This window comes from Bos indicus, chromosome 26, assembly GCF_029378745.1.
Source record: "Bos indicus isolate NIAB-ARS_2022 breed Sahiwal x Tharparkar chromosome 26, NIAB-ARS_B.indTharparkar_mat_pri_1.0, whole genome shotgun sequence".
NCBI lineage: Eukaryota > Metazoa > Chordata > Mammalia > Artiodactyla > Bovidae > Bos > Bos indicus.
The window spans coordinates 21,822,143-21,843,463 of NC_091785.1; the positions used below are offsets into that span (position 1 = coordinate 21,822,143).

General features: G+C 51.2%; 1 protein-coding gene across 3 annotated transcripts in view; it reads left to right on the top strand.

The window, feature by feature from the left end:
- KAZALD1 (Kazal type serine peptidase inhibitor domain 1) overlaps window positions 1-21,321 on the top strand; it is a 51,832-nt gene that overhangs the window by 23,453 nt on the left and 7,058 nt on the right. Inside the window, exon 6 of one of the 3 annotated variants that reach the window (XM_070780690.1) lies at window positions 13,563-16,362. The exons of the other annotated variants lie outside the window; for them this stretch is intronic. The gene's annotated coding sequence lies outside the window, so the exon portion shown is untranslated. Of the gene's footprint in view, window positions 1-13,562; window positions 16,363-21,321 lie in introns of those variants that run through there. 3 annotated transcript variants of the gene reach the window in all.

The following is a 21,321-nucleotide window of genomic DNA, read 5'->3' on the forward strand; positions in this document are numbered from 1 at the left end:
AACACAAGCTGATGTTCCCCCAAGGCCCCCAGACTTCACATGGACTCCACCAAGGTTCCCTAGAGCCCCTATCAGCTGGTTCTAGATGTTTCCAGCTGAGGCTCCCTGGGAAGCAGATCCCTCTGGGTATGAGGAGGGCGGGGAGGGTGGTGCTGTTTGTTCAGAGGGTAGGGATGGGGGCTTGGTGTCAAAGAACACTCATCCCGGGCCAAGGAAAGAATAGGAGCCCCACCCAGGGCTCTGCCCTGCAATAACCCCAGGGAGGAGGATTTGCCCCCCTCCCCAGTTCCCAGAGTCTCCTGGGGGAGGAGAAGGCTTACTTGCCTGCATCACCCGCCCTCTCCAGGGATGAACCAGTTGGAGGGGTGCCATGCTGAGCGTGTGGTGGTAGCTGGGGGTTGTAGATGCTGACTTGGTTGAGAGAGAGAGAGAAAGCTCTCCCTCTCACCTCCTGACCCCATTTGGGGCTGGACCTGAGGGGGGCTGGGGAAGGGGGCCTGGCTGAGGCGTTGGGAGTTGGAGGCTGGAGCCAGGCCAGCCCCTCTCCCAGGCTCCCTGGGACCCATTTCAAGTGGCTGCTTCCAGGCTGGGCCAGCCAGGGGGAGGGGGAAAGGGAACAGGGAGCCTGTTTCCAAGCAAAGGTTCAAGGGTCTCCCTTCCTGAGCCCCCGCCCCCTTGCTCAGGGCAGCCATTGATTCCACCCTGTCAGTCTTGGCAGTGTTTACTCCCTACCCGTTTTCCGGGGCCAAGGCCAGTGGAGGGACCTAAGGCCACAGAACTTTCTGTGCCACCCCCACCGCATCTTGAGGCCATTCTTGTGCTTGGGGTGGGGGTGGATGGAGACCCCTGCCATAGACCCTCAGGACCAGAATCCCCAAGTCTTAAGGTTTTGATCACTGGCATGGCTGAGGATTTACCTGCTGCTTTCATGTACTCTTTACTCCCCACCCCCATCAGTCTTTGCCTTCATGCCAGACCCTGAATCTGCACCCTGGGATCTAGTAATTCAGGGGCCTCTTTTTCTTAAATTAATTAATTTATTTATAACTGCAATGGGTCTTCCTTGTTGTGCACGGGCTTTCTCTATTTGGGGCCAGCAGGGACTGCTCTCTCGCTGCGGTGCAAGGGCTTTTCATTGTGCTGGCTTCTCCTGTTGCAGAGCACGGGCTCTAGAGGGTACAGGCTTCAGTGGTTGCAGCTCAGTGGCTCTAGAGCACAGGCTCAGTCGTTGCGGCACACAGACTTAGTTTCCCTGAGGTGTGAGGAATATTCCTGGGCCAAGGAATCAAACTCATGTCCCCTGCATTGCCAGGTGGATTCTCAACCACTGGGCCACCAGGGAAATCCAATTCAGGGGCCTTTTGTGTCAGAATGGGGATGTTCTCTGATTTCTAATTCTCTCACCCTATCTGGGTGAATGCGGGATCAGATCACCAAGGGCTGTCTTGCTGTGATTACCACAATGGTCCTTTGAACATTCTCTGTGCCATAGTTTTCCGCCGGAGGGTAACAGAATTATCTCCATGATCTCTGCTCCTTCTGCCTTGGGGAAAGGTGGGGTGCTGGGCAAGGAAAGGAGAGATCTTTTAAGGCAAATCATGTAGAAGATCTGTTTCAAAAAACTGGTTGTCTTTCTGGGCCTCCATTTCCTCATCTGTAAAATGGGAGAAATAATGCCTACTTCCTTGGTTTGGGGTGATGCCCAAGAGAGATGGCAGAGAGGGCCTCAGACTGTGTCTAGCACATTGTAGGTGCTGAATAAACATTTGAAACCATCAGCCAAAGCAGGGGAAGGGCCGGGGGTGTGGCGAAGGTGTGGCTTCGTTGGGGAGATGTCTTCCCTGATTCCTGGCTCTCCCATCCCTCACTCTGGACAAGCTTGGGCAGAGGCCCTCGACTTGGACATCCCGCTCTGAGGAGCTCTTGGACAGGCTGGAAGAATGTCTGCGTCCTGGACAGGGCTGTGTTTGAGGGCTGTGTGTGTTTCCACATCCCTGCTTTGAGAAAGGAGTTGTTTGGACATCAGCCAGGCTGGGTGTATATGTGAGTGTATGTGTGCATGGGTGTGTGTAGACTCAATGGCTGGCATCAAAATACTTGCTGATTAATCTCTGTCTTCCCACACCCAGCCCTAGTCCCTGGGAAACTCTGGGCCTGAGCTGGTGTCCAACGGGCCTGAGGGGGCAGAATCAGGCCCAGGAAGATGGATTTCCCTGTCCCCTCGACCCCCACCCCTGAGGGGTGGGGGGATGGTTGCTTCATTATGTTTAATGGGATTATTGGGGGGGACAGTAGTCATGGGGCATTAGCTGCTAATTGGGTCCGTAATAAAGTTAATAAAGCTCTTATGGTCTTTGCCATTAAGTGTAATTACTGGGGTGCTCTACGGGGGGTGTTGTTGGCGGGGAAAGAGTACTGAGCTCTCCCTGGTAGAAGGAGCCAGGACAGGAGCAGGTGATAGGGAAGCTGGCAGCCATGCAGAGGCAGGGAGCTGCACCCACTTCTGGAACCCATGCCCAGCTGGGCTCACCAGCAGGTCCTCAGGGGGCTGGAGGGAGTGAGGTAGACAGGAGGGAAAGAGGGTTCATGATGTGCAGAAGGCAAGAGTCCAGGGGATGTTATTAACCCAGGCTCAGTGTGCACACACCCTTGAAGAGGCTCAGAACATGGACAAAACCTCCCCTCTGGGGAGTGATGGCATGGACAAGCTATGAGCTTCGGGGCCTGATTGTGCTGGCGTCTGCTGTGTGACCTCGGGGGAGCTGCGTAATCTCTCTCGGCCTCAGCTGTCCCTTTGTAACATGAGAATTGCAATGTCATGGTCACGAAGGTTCTGAAAGCTGATATGGGAGGAAACTGAAAGAGTGACTGTGGTGCTGTTTTTATTTGTACAAGCTTTTATCTTATTTTGTAATTATACAAGAAATGCTTGAAGTCTTGTTGTGTTGATACATACAGAGCTATACAGAGGGAACCTCCTCTTCTCATTTTCTTCCTGTCATCAACTGGTGTTTGTCTTGGGGGATAGGGTCTTCGGGGATACATTTATGTAATATATATATGACACGGAGAAACAGTCTTGTTTTCTTGGTTTCTTTTCCTTTTTACATAACTGGAATGACATTTTTGTATTGTTTTGCCAGTTTGCTTTTTCCCCTAACATTTGTCCTTGTAGTGTTTCTCTGCCAGTACTTTTAGGTCTGCTTCATTTTTGTATGGTCCCTCAATGATTATAATTTGGATATACCATCATTTCTTTAAACAATTGCCTGTTTTTAAAATTATTTGTTTTTATTTGTTCTGGCTGGGTCAGGTCTTAGTTGTAGCATGCAGGATCTTTGATTTCCACTGTGGCAGGTGGGATCTGGTTCCCTGACCAGAGATTGAACCCAGGCCCCCTGCACTGGGAGCACAGAGTCTTAGCTGCTGGACCACGAGAGAAGTCCCCCTAAAAGATATTTTCAAAGCATTCATGTGAATGCTTATTTTTGTTTTCCCCTTATTCCCTGTCTCCTGCCAATGATGGCATCTTCTACATTCTGTTCTACACCTTGCTATCTGTTTACCTTGAAGATTATTCTCAATGGGAACATGCAGATTATTCTCTTGAATGGCTGCATACTATTCCCCTTATGGCCATGGCTTCATTATTATAGCTTGTCCTTTAGGTGGACACTGAGAATGTCCCTGGTCTTTAGCTCTTACAATGCCTCTGAGTACAAGTGAGAACATAGGCAAATTCCTAGAAGTAGAATTGGTGGGTCAAATGAGATTTCCAGTGAAAGTTTTTTACAGATGTTGCCAGATTGCACATTGAGATTGTACATCTAGTCTCACTCCCAAATAGGTGTAGGCGCTGCCTCCCAGGCCTTAGCTGAGGCCACATCCGTTGTATTCAGGCACACTTGTGGACACGGGTTCTGCTGGCAGCTGCTGGATCAGGGAGTCAGAGGAGAGTGCAGCTTCCCCCAGGAGAGATGGGCAGGAGAGGAAAGGCCTAAGTCCTCTCTTTGCTCCCAAGAAAGTCATGGGGTAAACACAGTTGTCAGAGGGGAGGAAGAGTTACAGTCAGGGTCAGGGGTTAATGCGGATGGAGCTACCCGACACGCTGCACAGAGCAAACAAAACAAGTTAGGGTGAGGGAGGGGTTGGCCCTGGCAGTGGGCGCCAGCCAGCCTGGACTTGGCTCTTCCCTGGGCACTGCTGTCATGGGCATGGGTTCTGGGCAGCTAAGGACCTGATGGCCAGCTGCTGGGCTCTGAGACCACGAAGCAGTCCTCACCTTCCATAGGGCCTCTCAGCCCAGAGCTGGCAGGGTGGGCCTGCTGCGCAGTCCTACTGGACTTCAGGGTCCCTCCATGGGGTAATCCCCCTGGAGCCCCGTCTGGGAGGCTTTGTGAGGTATTAAAGGTGAGCCAGGCGGCGGGCCCTGGAGCCAAGCACAGCTTTTAGAGCATTCCTGGGCATTAGGCTCCCTGTCCCAGCCCAGCCTTGCACTCACCCCACTGAGCCCCAGGGCCTTCTCTGCCTCAGCCACTCCTGGTCTAATTACAGGTGTCCATGTCGGGGTCAGCAGTGGGGTTAATTTGGAGCTTGTCCTGGGGCGTCCAGGGCTCATTAATGGAGTCCCAAGGAGTCCGGGGGATGAGCCAGGCAAACAGGGGATTAGGGGCCAAGGAAGACTGTTGTTGGGGAACGATAGGTTGGTTAAACAGGGCTGTGAGTGGGGCCCCAGGTGGGGATCAGCGTCAAGTATATGTGTGTGTGTTCACCACACAGATGCTCAGGGACACAGCAGGTGCTCAGATGTACAGACACACGCCACCTTGGAGCCAGATACTCACCAGACACAGATTTCATACTCACACAGGCTAACACACAGAGGCTCACGCTGTTGTGACTCAGAAGTGCTTCCCTGGAAGCTGCGGGCTCTGCAAGGATGGGGACTTGGGGGAGATGAACCAGAGACTCTCTCTCCAGCCAGAAACCCTGGTCTGCCCCTGCCAGCCTCCCCTGATGCCCGTCCACCTTGACCAGGGCAATGATGTTCCTTTTCCCTTTTCTTTGAGCAACTCCTCCTGCCCCAGGGCTGAGATTTGGAAGCATTGGCCTGTGGTTAGAATGACTTACAGCAGGCTCCCAGCCAGGCTGGGAGAGAGAGGGGAGTTCTTATGCCACAGCCCCTAGTCCTCCAGAAGGTCTCTGTGCCCAGCCGTCAGCTCAGCTCCCCGAAGAACCCCCACCCCCACCCTGGGCCTCCTGACAAGCCCTTGGGTTCTGAGGGGAGGCATGGCCACAAGCACAGAGGTCACGGAACAGGAGGAGGAGGAAAGGGAGGAAGGAGCTGATAGGAGCCAGGGCTGGGAGGAGCAGGGCAGGGCGAAATCACTTAACCCCGAAGCCGCCACTGGTCCTTGGAACCCCCGGTACTGATGGGGGCCAGCTGGAGCTGGCTGAGGACGAGAGGCCTCAGTGTGGGAATCCAGGGAGGGGGTTCCTGGGGTCAGCTGGGAGGGGGACACCCCAAGCCTTCGTCCCCTGCCTGCCTGGCTGCCACCATCACTGCGGAGGATCTGGAGCCAGAACCTGGCTCCCCAGCTCTGTTGCTGACAGGGAACTTTTTCTAGCCTTCATCACTGCCCACCCGCCCCAGGCTGGCTGGCTGGATGTTACTCAACTCCTAGCATGGTGGTGGTGGCAACAGGGGTGGGAGTGGGGAGGGCAAATGGGGGCTCAGAAACCGAACCTTTGATGCCAGAAGAGTCTGATTTTCCCAAGGATGCCACCTTCCATCTCTGTCCCCTTCCCAGGGCATCCCCTTGACAAAGTATTTAGAAGTGACCCCAGAGGCACTGTGACTTCCATTACAGAAATAGCCACTATTTCATCCCACTAACTGAAACTTCTCATCAGTAAGGGTGCCCACAGGGCTAGGCTGCCACCTGTTGTCATCTCACCTTGGTCCTAGGAATCTATGGTTCCCTCCCTGGGCTCCCTGTCTGCCCCATGCCATCCCCAGGACCCCCCACATACTCCAAGACCCCCCACATACTTTAGGACCATAATTGAATATAAAGGCCCAGAAGCCAGCGCAAACAGCAGCATTAATCACCAGCCTCCTGCCATACATCTTTCTCACACATAAAATAGCTCATGTTAATCATTGCAGCTGATTTATTGTCTTCTCCGCCTTGTACATAAATTATTCACCATTGCCAGCCTCGTGGAGGAATCCTGTAATGAGGGCTTCCATCCTCCCTTCCCCAACGTGGATCCTCAGACCTCTGGGTCCGCATGGCAGCCATGCCATTCACTAGTTTGGTCTAGACATGGAGCCCCAGGCAAGGGGATCAAGGGGGATTGATCCCCTTGGGAAAGGGGCCACATTCACAAGTATCTGTCCTACCCAAGAGCACTCAGAGGAAATTTTCAGCTCCAGGAAATAGAGCTAAGCCCTCGGGCACCTCTGCAGTTTTGGACAGAAGAAACGGGGTTTAGAATGGGGCTTATTGGTGGCCCCTGGGCTTCCTAAGACTGGGCTGGGTAGAGCAGTGAGATTTTACCTGGAGGTTCCTGCTCAACACCTGAGTCTCCGCTGCCAATCAAGCCCAGCTCTTGGGAGTTCCCGGTCCCAGGAAGCAGAATGTGGGCGTGTCCACGGGATTTAGAGTCCTGCCTCCCCCAGCGCTCTGTCCTATCCTGGGGTCTGTGCCACTGCCTCTGGCCTCAGCCTCAGAAGGTGGTGGCAGTAGTTATGGCAATGTCCACCAGATGGCAGACCTAAAACCCAGGATGGCAGCTCCCGGAGGCAGGGAAACAGCGCTCCGGTGAGGAAGCAGCTTTGGAAAGGTAGGTTTCCCTGAGGAGAAGAGTGATGGGGAGTGAGCGGAGATAGGAGAATCTCACTTAAGGAAAGGGCGCTGAACCTTGGCGCGACCAAGACAGGGCCCATTTCACATCAAAACCATTTGGTGGCATCCCTAAGTGAGATGCTCTCAGGAGAAGAATTGGGAGCCCAGGAGGTCCATGTGGGCAGTGGGACCCCTGCAGGGATGCAAGTAGCCAGTCCTGGCTTCACTGGCCCTGGCCCAGTTCCCCTGAAATGACCAGCCTTCCCACACTCAAGTCCATCAGTTCTCACTCCTTCTCTCTTGGCGGGGAGACCCTTGGTAGCATCCAAGACAGGAGTTACTGGTATAATATGGTCAGCAGGTGTCCAGCAAAACCCAGCTCTCAGCATCTGGAGCAAACCGATCACAGGCCTGTGAGCTGCTTGGACTCATTCCTCTCAAGGACCTCTGTTCCCCCACAGACCCACTCCTCTTTCCTCCTCCAAGTAGAGTGGTCAGCTGCTCAAAGATGCAAATGCTTCCTAAGATTCAAGAGACTTGTGGCTTAAACACTAGGCTTTTCAGAGACCCCCAGTCTAACCCTTCCCCAAGTCACTCAGCCCACACATGTGCCTCAACGGTATGGTCATAGGCCACCTACTGAGGCTGGGCTGACGCTGCAGCGTGATGGTGTGCACAGCATGCATGGCACTGCGTGGCTTCCTAGCCAATGAGATACCTCCGCCGGACATGCTGGGCTCTGGCCCTCTGGACTCTTCAGGTGGCTCAGGAGTTAAGAATCCACCTGCCAATGCAGGAGATGCAGAAGACTCAAGTTCAGTCCCCTGGGTCAGGACGATCCTCTGGAAGGGGAAATGGCAAACCACTCAAATATTCTTGCCTGGGAAATCCCATGGTCAGAGGAACTGGAGGGCTGCAGTCCATGGGGTCACGAAGAGTCGGACACTCCTGAGCACACATACCCGCCACGTAGGCCGTTTAAACGTCCTGAGCCCTGAGGGCAGAGCTGGCAGGACAGCCAGGCCTCCTTCAAGCCCAGCTGCCTCAACTGGAGTCCTAGGAAAACAACTGGAATGACCTCTGCAGTTCTCCTGCTGTAAACCCCTCCCCGCTGTCTCTCAGCAGGTGTTAGCTGGGATCCTAGGGTGCCCTCCTGGCTCCTACCAGGGCCTTTGTGTCCTGATGGAATCTCCCACCCCAGGCAGGGCCCTATTTCCTGCTCTTAGGCTCCTTGAAGACAAGGTCAGGAAGTCCCCATCAATGAACACATGTTTCTCCAGGTGTGACTCCTAGGCCTACTGACCAAGCTGTGGGGATGGGGTCCAGGGGATGGAACTGTCTCCAAGCCTCCTAAAGTCTGCACCAGAGACCACCCTGGAGCCAGAGGAAAGCCCTCTTAAAACCAAAGCTTCCTGAAGGCAGCCACGGGCCAGGGCAGCTGGGGAGCTGGCCTCCAACGCTGACTTCCCTACAGCAGCTGCCCGGACAGCAGGCACACTGTTGGTCTCTTCACCACCCCCTGCCTTCCCAGCCAGCCTGCCACACCTGGCTCGCCTGGCTTCCTCAGACTGCTGTCTTCATGTCTTTCTTCGCACTGGTTCCAGGGCTGCCCCAGCCCAGCTTGTTTATCCTTCAGGGGGTCCGAGTGGGCATTTCAACCCCAATTACGCTCTGACCACAGTCACCACAGATTCCAAAACAAATGTCCCAGGTGACAGAGATGGGAGAGGCTCAGACAGGCTGGTGCCAGGGGGGCTGATAAAGGGGGATCCACTTGGGCTTAGAGGCGATGAGAGCTGCTTCTAGTGATGGGGCCCTGGGGAGTGGAGACTCCTGAGTAACTGACCTCCTCAGCCCAGGCTGCCAAGAGAGGGCAGTCTTGGTCTCCAGGCCCTGCCCTCCCACCTCTAGCTTCCCTTCATTCTCATCTAATAGAGCCCTGGGAGTGGTTTGGAAATTCTTGTCTTGCCCCAGTTCAGTTCAGTTCAGTCGCTCAGTTGTGTCCGACTCTTTGTGACCCCGTGGACTGCAGCACACCAGGCTCCCCTGTCCATCACCGATTCCCAGGGTTTACTCAAACTCATGTCCATTGAGTCAGTGATGTCATCCAACCATCTCGTCCTCTGTCGTCCCCTTCTCCTCCTGCCTTCAATCTTTCCTAGCATCAAGTCTTTTCCAGTGAGTCAGTTCTTTGCATCAGGTGGCCATCTCGCCCCAGCCACTGGCCAAGTAAGTCTGGCCTTCCTAAACCCCTCAGGCTGGCTCGCACAGACCTGGTGCTCAGTGTCTGAGGACGGAGGTCACAACCGGGCTTCTGGGTCCAGCTGTGCTGGACGCGTTCTCTGGATTGGATTGGGGTCCCGACCCTCATTTTCCCATCTCAGGGTAAATTAGCAGAAAACGCTTCCCAGTCTTTCTGTCCATGAGGAAGAAAGTCCCGATCTTTCAAGCCTTCCTGGGGTGCCTGGAGAATGCTACAAAGCTTCTGGGGGAGTGACAGTGAGAAGGCTGTGGTGCCGGCTGGGGCTCTGGGGCCAGAGATAAAGAGGATGATGGCAGGTACTGCTGAGGGGCGGGCCTTGATTTCTATCTATTGCTTCAGAGGGATGGGATGCCAGGCAGCCAAGACTAGGGAAAGGCCCCCAGCTCTCATGGGCCTCCGTGATGGGGCAGGAACTGCCTTCCAAACCAGCTGTGCCTGCCCCCAGCTGGGAGGAGCCCCTGACTCACTGTTCTCTGGTTTCTCACCCCAGTGCCTGCTTTTACCCCTACCCTTGCCCTTCTGCTTTACCCAGGAAAAGTCACCATGGCACATATGCCCATTGGGTGATCTCTACAATAGGCCACAGCTGGGACATGTTCAATAACAATCATAATATCAAGGGTTCTGAGCACTGAAGAATTGATGCCTTCCAATTGTGGTGCTGGAGAAGACTCTTGAGAGTCCCTCGGACAGCAAGGAGATTACTTAATTCTAAAGGAAATCAACCCTGAATATTCATTGGAAGGACTGATGCTGAAGCTCCAATACTTTGGCCACCTAATGCTAAGAGCAGACTTGTAGGGAAAGACCCTGATGCTGGGATAGATTGAGGGGAGGAGGGGAAGGGGACGACAGAGGATGAGTTGGTTAGATGACATCACTGACTCAGCGGACATGAGTTTGAGCAAACTATGGGAGATAGTGAAGGACAGGGGAGCTTGGCGTGCTGCAGTCCTTGGGGTCGCAGAGAGTCAGACATGACTTAGCAACTGAACAACAACGATAGCAAGGGTAACAAAACCAGCTCCTACTTATTGAGTATTTTCCATGTGTTGCGCCAAATGCTTTTGTAATTTGACATTCCAAATAGGAAAAGGAGTTCGTCAAGGCTGTATATTGTCACCCTGTTTATTTAACTTATATGCAGAGTACATCATGAGAAACGCTGGACTGGAAGAAACACAAGCTGGAATCAAGATTGCCGGGAGAAATATCAATAACCTCAGATATGCAGATGACACCACCCTTATGGCAGAAAGTGAAGAGGAACTAAAAAGCCTCTTGAGGAAAGTGAAAGTGGAGAGTGAAAAAGTTGGCTTAAAGCTCAACATTCAGAAAATGAAGATCATGGCATCTGGTCCCATCACTTCATGGGAAATAGATGGGGAAACAGTGGAAACAGTGTCAGACTTCATTTTCTGGGCTCCAAAATCACTACAGATGGTGATTGCAGCCATGAAATTAAAAGGCGCTTACTCCTTGGAAGCAAAGTTATGACCAACCTAGATAGCATATTGAAAAGCAGAGACATTACTTTGCCAACAAAGATTCGTCTAGTCAAGGCTATGGTTTTTCCTGTGGTCATGTATGGATGTGAGAGTTGGACTGTGAAGAAGGCTGAGCACTGAAGAATTGATGCTTTTGAACTGTGGTGTTGGAGAAGACTCTTGAGAGTCCCTTGGACTGCAAGGAGATCCAACCACTTCATTCTGAAGGAGATCAGCCCTGGGATTTCTTTGGAAGGAATGATGCTAAAGCTGAAACTCCAGTACTTTGGCCAACTCATGTGAAGAGTTGACTCATTGGAAAAGACCCTGATGCTGGGAGGGATTGGGGGCAGGAGGAGAAGGGGACGACAGAGGATGAGATGGCTGGATGGCATCACTGACTCGATGGACGTGAGTCTGAGTGAACTCTGGGGGTTGGTGATGGACAGGGAGGCCTGGCATGCTGCGATTCATGGGGTCGCAAAGAGTCGGACATGATTGAGCAACTGATCTGATCTGATCTGACCTGATCAGTCCTTTCAGGCAGGCAGACATAGCAGCCCTGATTTACAGATGAGTAAGTGGAGACTTGTGGTGGGGTCAAGGTTAACTTGGCCTCTGGGAAGGAAGGTGAGCCAACAGGGCCTTATGAGAGTGAGTGTGGGTGCGTTGTGCCTGTGCAAGTATGTATGCGGGCCACTGGAAGTGTGTGTGTCTGTGAGGCTGTGTATTCATCAGTGTGAGAGAGTGAATGTGTGGTCTCAGAGCGAGTGGGACCAGGCATGTGCACGTGTAACCGTGTGGGGTGTGGGTGCTTCTGAATGTAAATGACTGTGCAGGGGTGTGGGGGCACCAACATGAGTGGGAAAGACAGTTCCTGTCGGTATATCTTAGAGTGAAATTCCCAGAAAATCCAGGATCCAATCTCTGCTATGCTATTGACCAGCTCTGTGGCTTGGACATATCACTTCTCTAAGTTTCCATACATACACACGTGGAGAAAACCTCTCACAGGGTAACCGCGAGCACCAAATGCAGTTATAGGGCAGACAGCATTTTGTAATCCATCAGCTGTAGGTTCTTGGGAAGTCAGTGAACTCTCTCCATCTTCTGCCTCCCTCCCCTGACTCCCACCTCAAAGACAGGCTCATACCCCAGCCAGGTTCCAAGACGGGGTGGGGTAGCATGCCAGAGCCGCAGCCCACCTGACGAAGCTCCAGGCCCAGGTTCAGGAGAGTTGGTTAGATGAGAGAGTGAGCAGGTAGAGCTGCAAACTCTGTCCATCTTGGCTCTGTGTGCTGAACTCAGGTTCCCATCTGCACCGTCCTCCTCTGCTCTGCTCCAGGGAACCCCCATCTTGCCACAACCCATCACACTCTGGAAACTACTGCTGCCTTCCTCTATGGAGGTGAGGGCCCCAGGGTAGAGGCTCTCTCCCTGGGTCTCTCACTTAACTTTCTGCAGACCATTCCCCACTGAGACCCCAGGGTTCTAGGTCTGTGGCAGCCCTGGTCCTTCATTGAGCTTCTCAGGTGATTCGGTGCTACTAGTCCACACAACTGCCTTTGGAAACCATCTACTGAGTGTGGCGGTTCTCAACCCTACCTCTACATCTCACACGGATCACCTGGGGATGATCTGAACCAGCTTGGTGCCTGGCTGCATGCGGACAGCCTCTCTAATCATGGAAATAGTTTTACCGCAACCCCCCCGCCCCAGGGGATTCTAATGTGCAGTTGAAATTGAGAAGCACTGATAATGATTCCCAAACTTTCCTGGTGAAAAAAAATCAGTTGCGTATTGGTAAATATACAGCTTCCCAGGACCCTGCGCTGGAAATTCTGACTTGGTGGAGCTAGGATGGTGCCCAGGAATGAGCATTTGCAATTCTAATTCTCAGGGAATTTTGGAGAATTAGCCTAGAGCTGTGCTTCTCAAACTTTAATGTGTAGGCGACTCATCTAGGAATCAGGTTAAAATGCAGATTCTCTTTCAGGAGTTCTGAGGAGAGAGCCTAAGGAACTTTAAGTAGTTCTGTCCAGCCAGAGCATAAATTATGAGATGGTGAATGATCAGAGATGAGACTGGAGAGGAAAGCAGGGACCTTGAAAACCTGACAAAGAGTTTGAACTTGAATTTGGCTTCCAAGGCAATAAGGAGCCCCAGAGGGTATTTAACGGAAGGGTAGCTTGTTCAGACACATAATTTAGAAAGATTGTTCTTGTGGCCATGTGGGCAGCGGGTCAGAGAATTAGATTCCAGCCAGGAGGTTGTTGGGCTTCCCTGGTGGCTCAGACAGTAAAGAATCCACCTGCAATGTGGGAAACCTGCGTTTGATCTCCGGGTTGGGAAGATCCCCTGGAGAAGGGACTGGCAACCCACTCCAGTATGCTTGCCTGGAGAGTCCCATGGACAGAGGAGCCTGGCAGGCTGCAGTGCATGGGGTTGTAAAGAGTTGGACACGACTGAGCGCCTAAGCACAGCGTAGCACAGGAGGTTGTTGCCTTGGTTCAGGTGGGAGGTGCTGGCCTAGGCGAAGGAGATGGTGAGGAGGGAGAGAGAAGTTAGTAATCCTGGGGAGGGCTTGGTGATCAGTTGGATGTGGGGTGAGCTGGAGGGTAAGGAGGCTTAAGAGTGGCCCCTGAGTCAGCTGCTGACTTGGCAACTAGTGAAGAGAAGTGCCCCATGCCTTGGCAAGGTGGACATTTCCTTCCACACCTGTTGCCCTACGATCTGGTAACTGTTAAGCCTTAGGCTCCTGCAGGATTGGGGTGAGGAGAGGCAACAGAAGCAGCCTTGTGGAAATGATGTTGCAGAATTGATGTCTTAGGGAGCCCCTCTCCTTGACCTTGGAAAGCTCTGGATGTTCCCCGTCAGCAGTTGCCAAGACTTGGAGGCTGCTTTGGGGATGAAGTCTTCTGAATACCTTGTTCTCTTTATCCCTCTCTGGCTTCCTTCCAGACACAGACACCCAGATGAAGAGAAATCCAGATCCGCGAAGCACCTGGGCCCATGGTTCCTATCTGGCAGAGTCTCATTTTGGACCCTAAGTATCACAAGACCTCTCCAGTCCATGCCTCCTGGCAACTCTGCTTAGCATACTGGCCCATCCTGCTTTTGACCTCAGCCCTCCCCCATCCCCCCACAGTGAGCTCAGACTACCTCTTAGACTGTCCACTGCAAGGACCTGTTTCTTGTGTGGGGACTCATCTTTGTGGGGACTCACTTCCTGTTTGCAGCTGGATGCCTGCTCAGCATCCAGGAGTCAGGCGCTCCTCTACAGTTTCCAAGCTGCTCGGTCACATCTTTCTCTGATACAGCTTCTTCTATGGCACAAGTGTGCACTAAAACTGAAATCCAGGGCTTTCCTGGTGGTTCAGTGGTAAAGAATCTACCTGCCAAAGCAGGAGACATGGGTTCAATCCCAAGGCCAGGAGGATCCCACATGCCACAGAGCAACCAACCCCATACACCACAGCTACTGAGCCTGTGCTCTAGAGCCCATGCTCCGCAACAAGAGAAGCCACCGACATGAGAAGCCTGAGCACACAACTAGAGAAAAGCCTACTTGTACCAACGAAGACGAAGCACAGCCAAATAAGTAAAAAAAAAATTTTTTTTAAAGAAATTAAAAAAAAAACTTAAAATTCAAGTCATGCTGACCAGAGTGGGCGGGCCATCCACCATGAATATTTGCCATAGCATCTTCAGCATATTAGTGAGAACTGAACACTGAACTAAGGCCTTAACATCTGTTATCTCTGTGCGTGTTTAATACAACCCTGAGAGATTCTCATATTATTCCTATTTTATGGATGAGGAAATAGGCAAAGATGTTAAGTAACTTTCTCAAGGTCACCAGGCTAGAAACTGGGACTGGAGCCCTGTTGCATCTAATGCTAAGTGCCTGCTCTTAACCACCACTCGATACTGCCTCTCGTGGTCTTCATCAGCATTCCAAGGCCTCAGTTAAGTCCTCTGCCTGGGATCAGCCTCAGAGTCTGGATTATTCCCAGAGCAAATATCAGGCCAGGACTAAATCTTGGGCCCAGAAAAACTCGGCGGGGAACAAATGGAACCCTGGAAGGGATTTTGCTGCAGTCGAAGGAGTTGGAGATTAGGATTCAAAAGGACTGAGGTTGTCTTGCTCGGCCCCTTGTTGTCTGAGTGGACCCGGTCAAATCTTGAATCTCTCTGAGCATCAGTTTCTTCATCGGTGACATAAGGGTAGCAGCAGAAGCTACCTCTCCGAGATGGACTGAGGAACAAGTGAGGAAATGCGTCAACATAAGGCAGGATCCTATGGACTACAGAGGACTGTCTGATGGAATGACTGTTAGTGCCAGCCACTACTCAGTATTTGTTATGGGACAAACAATCTGCTTTGGCAAATGTCACAAAGGTTTGCCTTCCATTCCACTCCTGAAAAGTGAAAATTAGGGAGCTCCCTAATAGGGACTCCCATAACCACTGGCAGTCCAGTGGTTAAGACTCTGTGCTTCTAATGCAGGGGGCGTGGGTTCCATCCCTGGTCAGGGAACTAAGATCCCACATGCTGCAAGGCACAGCCAATAAATACATAAATATATAACATAAAAAGAATTTTAAAAATTTTGTCATGATTGCTGGGGCAGAATTCGGAGGCTGTGGGTACAACCAGGAGCCCCTGGGCCTGGACATATATCTAAGATGACAAGTGTGAAGTGGAAGTCACTCAGTCGCGTCCAACTCTTTGGGACCCCATGGACTGTATAGTCCATGGAATTCTCCAGGCCAGAATACTGGAATGGGTAGTCTTTCCCTTCTCCAGGGGATCTTCCCAACCTAGGGATCGAACCCAGGTCTCCCATATCTAAGATGACAAATTTTAGGTCAACTTGCCACGCTCCCCCTTCCGTTAACCTTTTGTGATCTTTCGGCAGCTGTGTTTTGAGCTCTGGCCATCTTTCCTTACTTCTGTAAAACAAGGGATCCGAGCCAGTTCATCTGGACAGCTCCCTAATTTTCACTTTTCAGGAGTGGAATGGAAGGCAAACCTTTGTGACATTTGCCAAAGCAGGATTGTTGCCAGAGGGCCTCCCTCTGCAGTCAGTGGCCAAGACTCTTCGTGTCTCATGTGTGTGTCAGGTCTCACTGCTGATCTTGTTATTAATTGATTCAGTAAACTTTTATTAAAACTTAAATTGCAAAATTCTTGCTGTAAGAAATATAGATGAAGCGCCCTTTCCAATTCCAGAATCTCCCCCCAGAGTTCACAGCTGTGGTCAGTGTACTGGGTATCCTTCCAGACCGTTTCTTATGCATTTATCTGTATGTTATATATACAAAGAAACACACCATTTTGGGGTGTGTTTTTAATCTTTGCGGACAAATATTCTTATTTTTCTGCAACTTGCTTTTCTAATTAAAAATATGGCTTGGAAAAAATGTCTTTGAGATTCTCCTGAATCAATACCTAGAGATTACATCATAGTTTTTAACTGTGACATATTAAGTATTCTGTAGCATGGGGTTTCACTGTTTATTTAGCCACCCCTCACCAGGGGACTGTTAGGTTGCTTCTAATTTTTCATTGTTATGAACAATGCTCAGTAAATTCTCTGGTATATGGTTCTGTGGGCAGACGTGAATATTTCGTTAGGATAATGAGTATCTAGAAATAAAGTTGCTAAGATAAAGATGGCCATTGTTGATTTTAACAGAAACTGCCACAGTGCCCTCTAAGAAGACTGAATCTGTTTACAGTGCTTCCAGTTACTGATGAGACCACCCAGTTATGGATGCTTTCTCCAACGCTGGATAACATCAGTTTTCTGAATTTTTGCTAATCTATTGGATTAAGCAAAAATGAATCTGATATTTGTTTTAATTTGCATTTCTATAATTAGAATTGCACATCTGTAATGTTGAACATGTTTTCCTAAGTTTATTGGACATTTTGTATTTCTGTTTCTATAAATTGCCTGCTCCTATACTTTGCCCATCTTTCTAGAGTATTTTTTTTTGGCGGTACCATGCTGCTTGCTTCGGTTCCCCTGACAAGGGATCGAACTCAGGCCATGACGGTGAAAGCACCGAATCCTAACCATTACACCACCTAGGAACTCCCACCTAATGTGCTTTAAAAAATCTCTTTCTTAGTGTGTTAGCATTCTTTATTCTGGATGTTAACATCTGTTATGCTTCGGTTGCCTGTCTTTCTATGCAATTTCTGACCTTTTATCACATAGCAGTTTAAAATTTAGTTGTAGTATATTTGTCAGTGTTCTTTATGGCTTTTATAGCTTGTGTCTTAAACAGCCTTCTTTAATCCAAAATTATTTAATTTTAACATGTCTTCTAGCATTTTTAGGGCCTAACATTTATTTCCTCTGGAGTCTACTTTGTGAGTGGTGCAAGATAGAAAGAAATATGTAAAGTTTGGAGACCTCCTCCATCATCATTGGGGTCCCTGGACTAGGAATCTGATTTGCCAAAATCAGGGCTTGCCTGGTAGTGTTTTCACAATTGGAAGTGAGAGACTGTAAGCAATGGCAGGTTTCTGGTGTGGGGAAGGAGGTGTGGTGGTGGAGATGGGTGGGACGTGAAGGGTCCCCTCACAGGACTCAGCTGAATGAAGAGAAGTAGGGGCTGCAGGCCTGGGTTCTCACTCCCCGATCCTCAGTTTGAACGTGGCTCCAGGCAAGAACTGCAGCTGATCCCCTCATGGTCTTTACAGGTGCATCTGCGGTACAGCATGTGTCAGACCACATGAATGGTCTATTTCCTTAGCACTGCCCCAACTAAATGTCAGCTCCTGGAGCAGGCTCTTCATTTTTATCTCCCTTGCACCAGACACAGAGCCGTCATCCTTGGGTGAATGCACATATACTTTCTCGTGGGCATGTCCCAGGGTGAGCACACGGCCCTCTACATGCATGGATGCATATTGAGGGTGTGCGATATGCAGTGTGTGTCTCTACGACTGTGAGTGCAGGCCGGTCTACCTGTGTCTGGGGCAGGAACTCTTGGGGCCTCCTTTCCCTCCCCCACTGGTTCTCCATCTCCACTTCTCTGGTCAAAGAGCTTTTTCTTCTCGCAGGTGGGAGGGTTTATTAACGGGGACAGCACTGGAGACATGTCAAGTCTTCTAGTTTCTTCTGGGAAAGCGTTACTCTTTCCCCTTCCTTATCCCATCTTTTTCGCTCTCCTTCCCCCTCCTCCTCCTAGTTCACATCTCTCCCCCTCCCCCCTCCGGGAGGAAGCTCATCTGAGCTCAGCCTTTGCTGACACGGCCATTTGGGCCCATTAGCTGCCTCCTAATGAGTGGCTGCCTTCTTGGCCCTTCCCCCACCCCAACTGGGAGGGAGGGATCAATTAGCCTCACACACACACACACACACCCTTACACATAAGTCTGTGCCCCTGTGTACACATGTGCGCATCACATATACATTCATAAAAACACTCATAACAAACATACATGCTTCCCTTCTCCTTGACCAATGATGTCTTTTTAGGGGCTCCTGCCTTCCACAGTATTCCCCCTGGAGAGAGATCCTGCTCAATTCCACAAGCAGAACCCCCACTGCCAACTTCACTCACCCCAGCTCATTCCCAGATTCCCATGATTCTAAATTTAGTCCAAATCATATTTTACTGATGGGCAAACTGAGGCTCAGGGTGGGAAACTGACTAGCCAGAGTCAAGCCAAGCTGGAAAGAGACTTGTGTCCTTGGATTTCAGGTCCAGCATGGTGCTATCAACAGATGGAAATGGGGTGTCCCACGAACACCCATCCTGTACTCAACGAGCTGTGGGCTTTCAAAAACAATCCATGTTCAGGTGTGTGGTCGTGATCCTGGGAGTGACGGGGACCTGGGGGGGCCCTGCCATGTGCAGAGGAGGGAGAGGGTGAGCTCTTGAGGAACTGCCTTGTCCCATGGCGTCAGCGTGGCCCAGAGATGATTGAGCAATGGGTAAAGCCTTAGTGCCTCCCCCGTGGCCCTCGAAAGCCTCGCCTTGGCTTCCTATCCCTCCCCTGAGAACAGACCTCAGGCATTCCCGATGGACACTCCCTCTTGTTCACATAGGAAGGGGGCAACTCGCTGAGAATTCTATCCCAAAGAGTCTCCCCTGTGGACTGGGGAAGGGTGGTCGCATCCCGGCCCTGGCCCATTCTCCAGATTATGTATAACGACAGGAAATGTGGGTACTGGGTGGTAACTCCAAGGCACAAAGGACCATCAGGGACAGCCTGGGCCACCTGTGTCAGAACAGCCACTTGGGAGTCTTAAAAGCCTCAGCAGTTGGGTTGCAGCCAAACCCTGGCAACTCACACCTGCCCAGGTCCCACCCTTGCACCCTCCCACCCTCTCTGTAGGGAGAGAAGTTGAGGACAGGTCGGGGGGAGGTCCTACTGAAAGCTGACCCAGGAGCAGTCACAAAAAGCTTACCCAGAGGGCAGGGTGCTTCCAGAGCCTCTTGCACCCAGGAGCTAGGAATAGTCCTTGCCGTGTCCATGGTCAGCCTCTCCTGGAGGCAGAGCGGAGGGTTGAAGTTCGTATCTAAAGACTGACATTATATCTAACATCCCTCTTCTTCCTGGGAGCCCTGGCCTCACCCCGCTCCCTGATCTGTGTCCCTGCCTGCGAGGCACCGTCTGATAAGGCCTGTCTCCTACAGCACTCCCTAATCCTCAAGGCCTTGGGGAGCCTAATGTGGACTCAAGAGGGGTACCCTGGGATGTGTCCCTCTGGTGATGTGGACCCTGCAGGGATGTCAGTCAGGTTCCTAGGCCTGCTCCTTACCCTCCTCTTAGCAGGGATCGGCCCAGCTACTTGTCCCCCAGATTGAGTTGCTGGAGGGAATGAACTTCTCCAGACGAGCTCCCCACCCTGCCCTAGAGTGCAGAGCAGCAGGGGCCAGACCTGTTTATGGGGGCGATGGAGCCTTTCACCTAGGCTGGGCCATCACAGTGAAAGAGGATGCAATGGGCCTGGGGAGCAGAGGGAATGAGAACACAGGTTTCAGGCCAGGTAGGTGGATTCGCAACAAAACTTGCTCAACACCATAGCTGAGCAACCTTGGAGAGCTGCCCCACCTTTAAGAAATTTTCATCTGTAAAAGAGGAGAAGCAAAGCTTCTTCCCAAGGGTTAGATCCACATATAATCTCTAATACTATTTGCTTCTGTGTGCATTGACAATTTCTGGGATAATATACAAAGAAACTGTTAAAGTGGTTATCTCTGCAAGTGGGAATATCAGGAGGAAGAAGGTGGACTTTTACTTTTCACTTTATTCTCATTTTTACTGCTATTCTCATTTTACTGCTAAAATTAATTTAGTAAAATCATATTTTACCTTTATTTAAAGAGAGAAAGGAAAGAGAAGATGAACCACTTCCAGCAAATAGTTGAACCTCAGTTGAGTCAGTAAATGGCAGCTTTAATCGCTATTTACGGGAAAACAATCCCTCCTTTGGTAGGTATTGTGTCCAGGCGTGAAAGTGATTTGTAAATGAATTGCTGTATGAATATTAGGTATGATTAACATCTGGGTAATGATGTATTTCTATGCTGTGTATATGAGATGGCTTGTCCTAAGTATGAGTAAGTATGTGTATCTTTAAGGGTAATTATGCAAATGTTGTGGCAGTTAAGAGTGCAGTTTGTGTTGCTTGGGTTTGAACCCACTATTTACTGGAGATATGATCTTGAACAAGTCTTCCCATCTCTAAAATGGGGATAATGAATGTACCTTTGCCATAGGATTGCTGTGAAGTGAAATAGAGCTAGTTAAAGTGAAAGTGAAAGTTGCTCAGTCATGTCCAACCTTTTGGGACCCCATGGACCATACAGTCCATGGAATTCTCCAGGCCAGAATACTGGAGTGGGTAGCTTTTCCCTTCTCCAGGGAATCTTCCCAATCCAGGTATAGAACCCAGGTCTCCTCCTAAGGTGCTTCAGGAAATTGGGGTCACTATTCCAAGAGTCCAGAGCCAGGCCCCCATCCTCAAAGGGAGCCCTGGGAAGGGGTGTGGTGACTCACAACTGTCTCTCATCCCTTCCATGCTTCCAAGACACTCCTGGGTGTGGCAAGTCCCAGTGGCCCCTCTGGGTCACTTAGATAGAATGTCAGCTGAGCCCGCAGGGTAGACTGAGCCACTGAGGATGGGGGTGGGAAAAAGGAGGTTACTATCAGAGTCCTGACTGGCAGGAGAGACCTGGGCAGTGGGGGAGGGGGAGCTATAGCTAAGTTCTGAGAGAAGCATCAGGACAGCTCTGGAAGCAGCAAGCCCGATCTCCCCACCCCTTCTGAAGGGGTCAGCCCGCCCTCCACCTACCCCACTCCCAGCTCTCACTGTCTCTCCTGGTTCTGTGTGATGGCTGTTCCCCTGAAGGGGGGTGCAAGAGGCACCTCTGGGAGATGCTGGGCCGCCAGGCGGGTTGAGCAGGTTTGGGAGAGGGTGGGAGGGGCCCTGATTCAGGGAGGGATGGGGGCAGGGTAGGGGGGGCCTGGGATGGAGCTGACAGAGCCAGGTTCCTTAGAGTGCCAGGGCAGGCGCCAGCCTGCGGAAGGGAGTGAATGAGTCTGCCTGGAGGAGTATGGGAGGACTGAGCCAAGCTGACCCTCCTGCCTCAGAGGCACAGCCCCCTTCCCAGGGTAGACCCCAGGTCTTGGAGACCTGCATAAATCTGAGGGTCTGAACCCCCAAGTGGGATGTGTGGCAGGCCAGTG